Raw genomic sequence first — 11,161 nt, forward strand, 5'->3', positions numbered from 1 at the left:
TTTGTATTCATACAGATATCAGGCATATACATTTGTTCATTACACCTGAGGAATGGTGTAATAGATCAAATTGATTGAAGAAGACGCAAATCCTATACCTTTGAGCGGCAGCAGGATGGATAGAAGAAATTAAATGATTATTCCCCTCAAATGCAGCAGGAAGAACAAACTTTATGTCCTAGAAGGTACAGTGGAAGAAACTTTAAAATTACAGCGGGGCAAGCTTGCTGAGCAAAATGTGATTGTTTCTTTGACTTTTCTGTCAAGAATACCAACCGAACAAGATGGCAGCGTAACACGTCAGTGATAATGTCCTGATGAACAACGAGCGATGATACCTTAAGCCTTTTTAAAGGGATCATTTTCATTCATATATCATTCATAACACATCTAATTAGGAGCATTTGATTCATTTCGATCATAGCATCCTAATTATTTGACATATTCATAACGCATCTAATTAGGAGCATTTGGTTCATTTTGATCATAGCATCCTAATTCTTTGGCATACGCATAAATACATGGAACTGATTCTACAGGTCATGTTCCTAGAATTAGTGAATTCACCAGACCTTAACCCCCTAAGCAGTAGGGTAACAGGTTGAATTCACAAGCCTTAACTCCCTAAGCAGTAGGGTAACAAGCTGAAGTTTATAGATCTTATCACCCTAAGCAGTAGGGAAATAGATCGAAGATGATGAGCTTTAACCCTCTAAGCAGTAGAGTAACAAGCTAAATTTACAGACCTTGACTCCCTAAGCAGTAGGGTAATGGGCTGAAAATTACAGATCTTGTCTCCCTGAGGTCGCAGTGGAACAGATCGAATCCAGCAAGTCTTATCTCCCTGAAGTCGCAGTGGAGCAAACTGAAGATTTACAGATCTAACCCTCTAAGCAGTAGGGAAACAGATCGAAAGTGATGGGCTTCAACCCCCTAAGCAATAGGGTAACAAGCCAAATTTTCAAACCTTAAACCCCTAAACAGTAGGGTAATAGGTTGAATTTCTAGATCTTAACCCCCTAAGAAGTAGGGAAACAGATCGAAGACGAAGGGTCTTAAACCCTTAAGCAGTAAGGTAACAGACCAAATTGCAGATCCTATCTCCCTAAGCAGTAGTGGAGCAGATCGAAGACGAAGGGCCTTAAACCCTTAAGCAGTAGGGTAACAGGCTGAATTTCTAGATCTTAACCCCCTAAGCAGTAGGGTAACAAACCAAATTGCAGATCTTATCTCCCTAAGCAGTAGTGGAGCAGATCGAAGACGAAGGGCCTTAAACCCTTAAGTAGTAGGGTAACAGGCTGAATTTCCAGATCTTAACCCCCTAAGCAGTAGGGTAACAGACCGAAGACGATGGGCCTTAAACCCCTAAGCAATAGGGTACCAGGCTGAAAATTACAACTTTCTTCTCCCTGAAATGGCACTGGAGAGGCTCGAAGCCACTATTCGTATCTCTTTGAAGTTTCAACGGATCTTTCTCCTTGAAATGGCATTGGAATAGGTCGAAGCCACAACAGATCTCATCGAAGTTTTAGTAGAGAAAATTGAGCCTACGAATCTCTGAAGTTTCAGTGTAGTAGGTCGAGGCTACAAATCCCTTCTACCTGAATTCTTATTTCCTCAAAGTTTTAGTAGAGAAGATCGTAGCTACAAATCTCTTCTCCTTGAATCTCCGAAGTTCCAGTGGAGTAAATCATAGCTGTAAGCCTTATCCCCCTGAAGTCGCAGTGGGGTAGGTTAAAGTTACCAGTTTTATCTCCTTGAATTGTAGTGAAGTGGATCGAAGCAACAAGATGTGGTGGACTAGAATAAGGCGACCTGAAGAAGAGGAGCACTGAAGAAGTCAAGAATCGGTGAGACCGGGCAAATTTGGTCTTTCTTAAAAGTCTTTGCTCTATTATCGTTACACGACAACAAGTAAAGAGGGGCAGCTGTATAGCCCAAATTATGCCCGGCCCAAAACTAAACTCTAGACCCAATTACAAAGCCCAAATCAGCCCACAACCTTAAACTAATTTTCAGCCAAAAAGGAAAACCCTAGCCACCAAAGTCTGTCACCACCCACACCTCCACTTGCTCCACTTGCACTGCCTCCATCCCATCATCCCATCACCTGCAAAACAAACAGAGAGCAGAAACACGCAAAGCAAAAAAGGGGAAACAAGCAGAAGGCAGAGAAATCATGTAATCGACTATAAAGTCGAAAGAGAAAATAATAAAAAGGGGGGATTTATATTTTCAAAAGGGGGGAACCGATTGTATTTTTAAGGGGAATTTGTTTCAAGAAATCGATTTGGATACAAATAATAAAAGGAGACAGTTGAAGAAGGGATCAAAAGGGGCTAAGGTCTTTTGATACTCTCTTATTTTTTCTTTCAAAAAATGTTATTCCTCTATTTTTTTCTCATTTTTTTTCTATTTTACGAAGTTATTTACATACATATATAAGAATGCTATAAAAAAGAGGAAAAGGAAAGTACCTGGAGTGTTCGGCCACCGTCCATGGCGGAGGAGTAGCAGTCGAGGCGACGGCGCAACAAATGGGTTTCTTTTGAAACCCTAGCAGAGAAAGAAATGGGGAGAAAGGGGCTGCTCTCTCTATTTTTTTGCAGAAGAAAGGAAAAGATAAAAAAAAACATACGAAATTTTGGATTAAAAAGCAGTGCAAAAACGGTGCTGTTTTGCACCATAGGTACCAGCATTGAAACGGCGTCGTTTAAGGCGACCCGTGTAAGACTCGACCCGTACTTGGGAGATCTTCGTGTTTCTGAATATTGGGTTATTTGCGCGGATAGTCCCTCTTTTTTCTCAGTGCTTGTCAATCTCAGTGAATATTGGGTTATTTGCGTGTTGATTTTTTCTCTGCTTTTAATTTGACCCCATGCTTTTGTTGAGTTTTTCAATCAGGTCCTCCGACCCATTGACATGCTGCGAAGTGAACACGTGTCCAGAGGCTGGGTATTTTACCTATTTAGTCCTCAAACCTTACGCATATTTTCATTTTTACCCTGTTCTTTTATTTTGTTATAGTATTCACTTCTAATTTCGTTTTTATTCCAATATAACCCCTAGTCAATTTGATTTTAATCTTTTTATTTTTCTTTATTTATTCATATATTATTTATTTTAAAAGGTATAGTATTTCATTTGTTAAAATATTTTTAAAACTGTTCTATTATTTATTCTAAATCATTTTGTTGTTACCTTTTTACTTTTTTTCTCACCATTCTATTTAATTTTAATATTATTCATACTGCTATATTTTATTAATGTTACTATATTTGTATTTTATTAGCATCTCATTACTGTCATTTTTACTTAACACTCTTATATATATGTATATATATATTATAATATTAATAGTTTAACATTTTTGTTTTTTATGCGGGTATGTCGTATGTGCATCCTTTTACACTATGCTCCATGTTATACATATATATATATTAATATAATATAATATTATGTATATTTGTTCTTTCAAACATTATATATACATTTTTTTATGTACATTATGCCTATATTTTAACATATATATATACTTATTTTTTTTAGTATATGATGTATGTATTATGTATATACCTTTAAATATTATCATATACCTTTATGTATATATTTATATAATATTAGTAATAGTTGATTCTTATCATTATTATTTCTAATATGTACATACCATGTAAATATTTCAATATTATATTACGTATACATCTTTTATACTACGCACATATATCTGTTAATATCGTACTATTATTATATATATATATATTTCTTTTATATATCTCTTATAACTTTTATTAATATGTATGTATTTTAATACATATATGTATATACTTATATATCGTTATTATTAGTTTTTTTATTATTATCGTTTCAACAAATATTGTATATATTTTAATCTAGTATTATACGTTTATGTTTCACATATATATGTTCCCCGCTATTTCACAACTATATTACCCTTGTTATAATGTTTAATGCCATATGTATTATTATCATTTTAGACTATCATTATTTATATTACTATTATTATTATCGTTTTCATTATCATTGTCATTTTTGCCATGCTTTATTTGTTTTTATTTATTTATTTACTTATGTATTCGATCATTTCATTTACCTTATGCTTGTGTTTTATGTTCTTATATCACTAGCCTTGCTTTCATCTTTTTTATGATTGCTTATATCCTTGTCATTGATACTGTCATACGTATTGCATATTAGCATCATGATCTGGTTTTATGTTTCACAATAAGTCACATTATATTTTTCACTCGATACCTTAAAAAATTTCTTTTGTAAAAGTGATATTTTGTATTTGGTAATTCGAGATAATCGTGCCCTAACTTACGGGGTTTCGATTTTTCTCATTTAACCTAAATAACGGAGCATTCTTTTAAATCACAATACTAGTTTTGAAAAATGCTTATTCTCGGAGATACGAGGTGTTGTGCCCTAACTCACCGGGTATGACATTTTGTTACCTCGAAATAAGATTTTTTACAAGTAAAGGCAATATTCGGTGTTTGGAAATTCGAGGAGACGTACCCTAACTTACGGGGTTTCGATTTTTCTTGTTCACCCTAGCTAACCGAATATCCCTCCGAAATACACGAATTTTTAGGTAAAAGACAAACTCATTCTCAAAAGATTGAGATGTTGTGTCCTAACTCACTGGATATGACATTTCGTTGCTTCGAAACGAGAAGGTCTTTAACGTTCGAATGTTTTTTACAAAAAGAAGGATTGTATTTCAAAGTCTTTCAAGTTTTTTTTTTTTATTTTTCGACACTAAGACACTAATTAATCAACTAGGTACCAATTTTTGGGCGTATCGAGGGTGCTAATCCTTCCTCGTGCGTAATCGACTCCCGAACTCATTTTCTGATTTTCGTAGACCAGAGATTATCGTTTTAATAAATCTTAAGTCTTATTAAAATGATTAATTTGAGGTGACCCGATCACACCTCATCAAAAAAGATTGGTGGCGACTCCCGTTTTTTTGTTTTCATTTTCAAATCCAAGTCGATTCCCGTTTTTAAAAAAAAAATGGTTATGACACTTATAATAAAGTTATGGATAAGAACAATTTTGTGAGGGTTAAGATTATTTAGAAATTTCTTGAGAAATTGGTTCAATTTTCTTTTGTTGATCAAAATTCAATGTTGGTTCATAGTTTGTCATGGATAATTGCCATCGACACATTGTTGACAAAATTATATAATAAATAAAACAAACGAAAAATAAAATGTATAAAATATGGTATTAGTGGTTCATAAATAAATAATTAAAATGTTTGGGAATATTGCTACTCAATATTCCTTTGTATTTTCTTGTTTTAAAATATTCGGACAACAAATATATATATGTGTGTCTCATCTACTGCATTTTGTTAAATTCTGGTTTTGGTGCTCAGTTTTAGAATTTAATTATTATATTTTAATTTGATTATCTCCATTTGAAAATAGGAAATTTAATTGCAGATGCATGAATCTAAATTTACATAAATCAGCATATAAGTTGTAATAGTGAAAAAAGAACATACGTATAAGATGTTACTATAGAAAGAAAGTTGACGGTAAAGATTTGGATACCTTATAATCTTTAGTTTATTTTAGTTCTAATTAACCGAATTATTTATAATTTGTATTTGACTTATATTTGTATTCTACTTTAAAAAATATTAAATATAAGAATGAATAATATATAATGTTAGTGAAACAAAATAAGAGATTACAACATTCCAAGATTCTATCCATTGAATGAGATAAGAATTTGACTCTCTCTAGTTCTCACTCCCTCTCCATTTTTCTCACGTTATATATATACATGATTTGGGGATTCATGTTTCAAAATAATTATTTTTGTCAACCCAAATATTTAAAACATAGAATTTTTAATTGATCCAGGAAGATATTAAGTCAATTGGACACCATCGAGTTAGAAAATTACTAAAAATTATTTTTATATTATTATATAAAATTATAAAAATATTATAATTTTTAGACCATTAATTTTACCAATTTTTTCAATGTATTAACTTACAATTTAAAGTGATTATAGAGCAGTTTTATAAATTTTGTAGGGGTCAAGGTCTCTTCCTACTGCTTATATGTATTAATCGGCGTTGTTATAGTCTAAATTAAGAATATAATTCATAAAAAAATTTGGGTTTTATCCGGTTTTCACAATCTATAATTTATATTTTCGTTCAATTAGCACAATTGATGTTATAGCAGAAGTCAAATAAGCTTAATCACATAACTAATCTTAAAGATTTATCGTGTGGCATGGATAAGGTAAGCATAGAAGAATCCTTGGAAAGTATTTTACGGGTTTATGTTTTTCACTATTCATCATCTTTAATCGTTTCATTCTTTCTTAATTTTAAATTAATTTAAAACCTTTTAATTTCACATTATTTGATCTTTTTACTTTACTTTTATAATGTTAGTAAATCTACAGTTAATTGCCATATTAAAGTGATTATAATTTGGATTTTTCTTTCAAAAATGAATATGGTTTTCTATATTTTCACATGAAATTAACCATTTGATTGAATGATAAAAAATAATAATAATTTATTACTTTACCCAAAGTTGTTAACCATTTGAACATAGACGGACCAAATTACATTAAATTAAAGTATAAACTAAGGAACAAATCTCAAAATTTAACTTAGTAGAGAGACTAAATTGTTTTTAGTCAAAATTCAAGGGTGTCAAAAATTCAAATCAAATCAATTCTTTTTAGTTACTATTTAATTCAGTCCCTGTACTATTTTTTTCACCAAATATTATAGTAAATTGTTTAATAACTCTATATGCTAATTTCATAACTACCTCATGAACTTCTTGATTTACCATTTGAAAATTACTATCACACATGAGTCTAGATGAATTCAAACTGACCCGACTATAGATGTATCTCTAACTAAAATTAACTCAACTATTAACGAAAATAAAATAAATTTTTATTGATAATCAAAAGAAATTTACACATTAAATCATCAAATCTTTACAAATAATTAAAAGCACAAACATTAATATTTCCTGGTTTAACAAGTGAATTTCGATCAATCAACCCTTTAAACCACTAATCACATACCTTACCATCATCAATTTGAATGAATGTTTTTCACTATGTTCTTTATTTCTTTTAGTATTAGTGCAACCTGACCCAAATGCCTTGACTAGGAATGCCTTGATGAACCACAAACAATAGATAAAATCCCGATGGTGCTAAATTCCCTGACCACGGCGTTGTTGCTTCAACATTGTACCTCGAGTTACCCACTGCCGTCACTTTATCGTTCCCGAGAACAAGCAACCTTTGATTCATGGAGAACGAATGCGTGTTGAAAGCTGGTGCAAACATTGTTACCAACATCGAGCTTTCATCCACTTTGTCGCTGTTAATCGCCACTTGGATTATATATTTCTTCCGGTATCGAATCCCCGACATCGACTTAGGAGCAATGATGGTAGGTCGTAGGTTGTCAAATGTAGCATCTAAGTATGCCGGTGAGAATGCCTCTAAGCTAATTCAGTCGGAAAAAGCACACCGGTGAAGTTGTAAAATGCATGGGGATTGCTTCTGCCGACTAAAACTCTTCCATCATGGAGTAACGCTACCGTGAAATGGTACATACGAGGGATGGTGGTTGGGTTTTGAACCTCAAATCGTGAGCTAATATCGTTGTCGGGTCGGTACAAGACCGGACTCATAACCGGGTCCCGACCTTGTTCCCATCCTGCCGTCCCGGACCCTGCACCGTTGATAAGCAAGACGTTGCCGTTTGGAAGCAATATCATGTCACCCATGACTCTAGCTGAAGGCATGGTCTCCATGACCCATTCCGGATTTGGGTCGGTTATTTTAATCCGAGCACATGTATCCAAGGCAGCCAAGAAAGTACCTTTTAAAGATTGAAGGTAGGATCCTTTAGGAGCACCACCACATACTAGAACTTCAGCTTCGATAGTTGCAGCTTTCAAGCTCTTCAATGGAAGCAAAACGGCCGAACCAGTGCTTGGATAGCTTCGAGGTTCACCGCCGGGGATCATTGGATACTTTTTAATAACAATGTTGTTCACATAATCGAACAAAATAGCTTGATTGTTGGCGAAAATGAATAAGTTTCCATCAATGTTGAGGAAAACAAATGGGTAAAGATTGTTCTCGATTACTTTGTCATTAGTTTCTGACAAGAAAGGCAAGTTGATCTTATTAGCGACGATGTTTTTAGGGATGAACTCGTAGTTAAACTGCCCTCGACCGCCGACGATGATTTGTCTCCCGTCTGGCAAGATATGGTTGCTTGCATACCATCTTTTTGCCGTCAACCCATTTGGTATTTCATTCCAATCACACGTCTTACATGGGCTGAAAACCCTAACTCGACGTTCGCCGTTGTTAAAACCGCCAGTTTGGAACAAGTTACCGTCCGGCATGATAGCGCCTGAAGAGCACCAAACATCAGTTTGGACCGTGAGAGCCCGAAATTTATTGGAAAAAACATCGTACTCCACCGAATGAGCAGTGCAATCAACTTGGAGTGCCGTGTCGGTTGGGTCATTTCGGTAACAATAAATTCGACGGCCCAAAATTTGTCCTATCAAACATAATGACACGATCATTCCTAAAAAGTTGCATGTGCATGGCAGACACTCCTATACTTTTTTGCAGGAGCTGCCAACTACCGTCGGCGGCGTAGGTGAGGGTGCGGTGGTGGGGCAGTGATGCAAAGAGAAGCTGAAGAAGAAGAAGAAGAAGGGTAGTGAACATAAATGAAAGAGCTCCCATTTTTGCTTTGATGGGTTATTGTATTGATTTACTTTGGGTGATGATGACAAGTGTCTGAGTTTGGTCCTATATATAAGTGCTTTGTGATGGAGGGAAACCCAATTTTATTTTTTAATTAAGGTTTTTGTAGCGACGTAAAAATTTTAGTTTCGCTTGGTCGCTAATTGTGGCGATTTATTGAAAACTTGAAAACTGAAGTTCGACTTTTTTGAAACATAAACTGAAAAACGGAAATAAAGAGGAGAGTTGCCACTGATCCTTTTTATAGGTGTGATCGGACACCTAATAAATTTATTTTTAAAACAAAAGAAGGCCGATAGGTCTACGTTAAAATCAGAGACAAAGTAGGGCTCGGGAGTCAGTTATGCGCGAGGAAGGTATTAGCACCCTCACGACGCCCAAAATTGGTATCTTTTAAACATTTGTTGTCTTAATTTTCAAAAATGCTAGTTCAATTTAATATTTAGTCATGATTCAATTGAAAAGACAAGAAACCTTAGTTTTTTTCGGTTTTTTTTGAAAAGGATATACCGTTTAAACACGAGCCTAAAAATTCCATCCAACATAGCGATGAAACTTACGGCCTAATGTTAAATCGATACATTGCCTCACTTATTTAAAAACAAGAATAAGATTTTCGAAATAATGCTAAACAATTTGATGTGAAATGAAAATGAATAAAGGAACCAGAAATACATTGAAGCAAATAACGAGTATGACAGTAATATAAGAAAACAATAACAATGCATGCAAGATGAAATGTAATAATAGTATCAAATACGAGAAAACAAAGAATATACATATATATAAAAAATGATATTAAGTGTATATACGTGATATATTTTTGTACACACCTATATATAAGTAGTAATAATGTTAGAAATATACTACATATATTATTTGAACTATATATGAAATGAAAAATATATAACTAGTAATGTTAAAGTATATATACATAATAATAAATGTTGAAAGATGTATGTACATAGCGTATATAAGAAATATATATATACATAATATATTTAAAATGAACATATACAATATACATATATAATAAAATACATGAACACTGTGATATTTTAAAAGAACATATATAAATAATAAGAAAAATATTATAATAAGTACTAAAAATATCTATATATATACATGTATAATAATGAATAATACGATATACAAAAATAATATTAATAAAAAGTATATATATACGTGTAATGAAATATATGTACTAATATTAATAATGAATATAAACAATATATACATAGTATGGTATGAAATAAAACATAGATATATAAAGCATGGTACTAAAATATACATATAACATATAAGAATATATATGTAATAAAGTATTAAAAATTTGTGCGTGATATATATAATAATATGATGTTAAGAATATACATGTGGAATATAATATTAAAAGTATGTATATATATATAAAATAAAAATGTATATATATATAAAATATAGTATTAGAATATATGCATAATATATTAAAGAGTAATAATGTTATAAACAACTAGTAATAATACCTCATAAATATATATATGTATTAAAAATATACATAACAATAATATATACATACAAAGTACACTAATATTTAAAAAATAATAATAGTAAACATAATATTAATGTTAAATAAAATTAATATTACAAATTTAATTTGAGAGCAAAAATGACAAAAAGGACTAAATTCGAATTAAAAACAAAGTTTTGGGCAAATTTTAAAATAAAAGATACATCAGAGGATCTATTTGAATGCACTCGCAAACAGTGGGGGCCAAAAAAGTAATTTTCCCCAAGCCTTTAAAACGCTGCACTTGGCCAGGGACTAAATGGAGAAGCGCGACGAAGTTCAGGGCCAATTCATAAATACATATAAACCTAATTTAAAACATCAAAAATGTGGAAGGACTTATTGCGCAAATAATCCCTCAAAGCAAAAACGAGCGGATCCTTGTCCGGAGCGGGTTGGATCGGGTCGGGTTAGGCTTAAACGACGTCGTTTTGGGGCTTAAGTGTAGCCCCCAAAACGACGTCGTTTTGGAGGGCTATAAATAGGCCTAAATTTAGAAAAAAAAATTCATTTGTAAGGGGAAGAAGAAAAAAAAAAGAAAGAGAGGAAGAGAGAAAAAGAGAGAGGAGGGAGAGGGGAAGGATTCCGGTGGGAGGAGGGTCACCGGTCCGTCACCGGACCCTCGCCGGCGCCGGCACCGGCACCGGTCACCGTACACGGTGGCCGGAAAAGGTAAATTTTTTTTTAAAACTTGTTTTATATTTTTTTATATATTTTAATATTTATGTGTGGAAAATAAGCTTAGAGAACGAAACTAAAAAAAATAAAAAAGATTACCTTATGTTTAATAGTTTT

The 11,161-nt window shown here is 32.9% G+C and overlaps 1 pseudogene; it reads right to left on the reverse strand.

The window, feature by feature from the left end:
* Positions 1–7,155: 7,155 nt before the first annotated feature.
* On the reverse strand, positions 7,156–8,796 carry LOC107935126 (aldehyde oxidase GLOX-like; annotated as a pseudogene).
* Positions 8,797–11,161: the final 2,365 nt, after the last annotated feature.

The sequence above is a fragment of the Gossypium hirsutum genome, chromosome A09, assembly GCF_007990345.1.
Source record: "Gossypium hirsutum isolate 1008001.06 chromosome A09, Gossypium_hirsutum_v2.1, whole genome shotgun sequence".
NCBI classification, from domain to species: domain Eukaryota; kingdom Viridiplantae; phylum Streptophyta; class Magnoliopsida; order Malvales; family Malvaceae; genus Gossypium; species Gossypium hirsutum.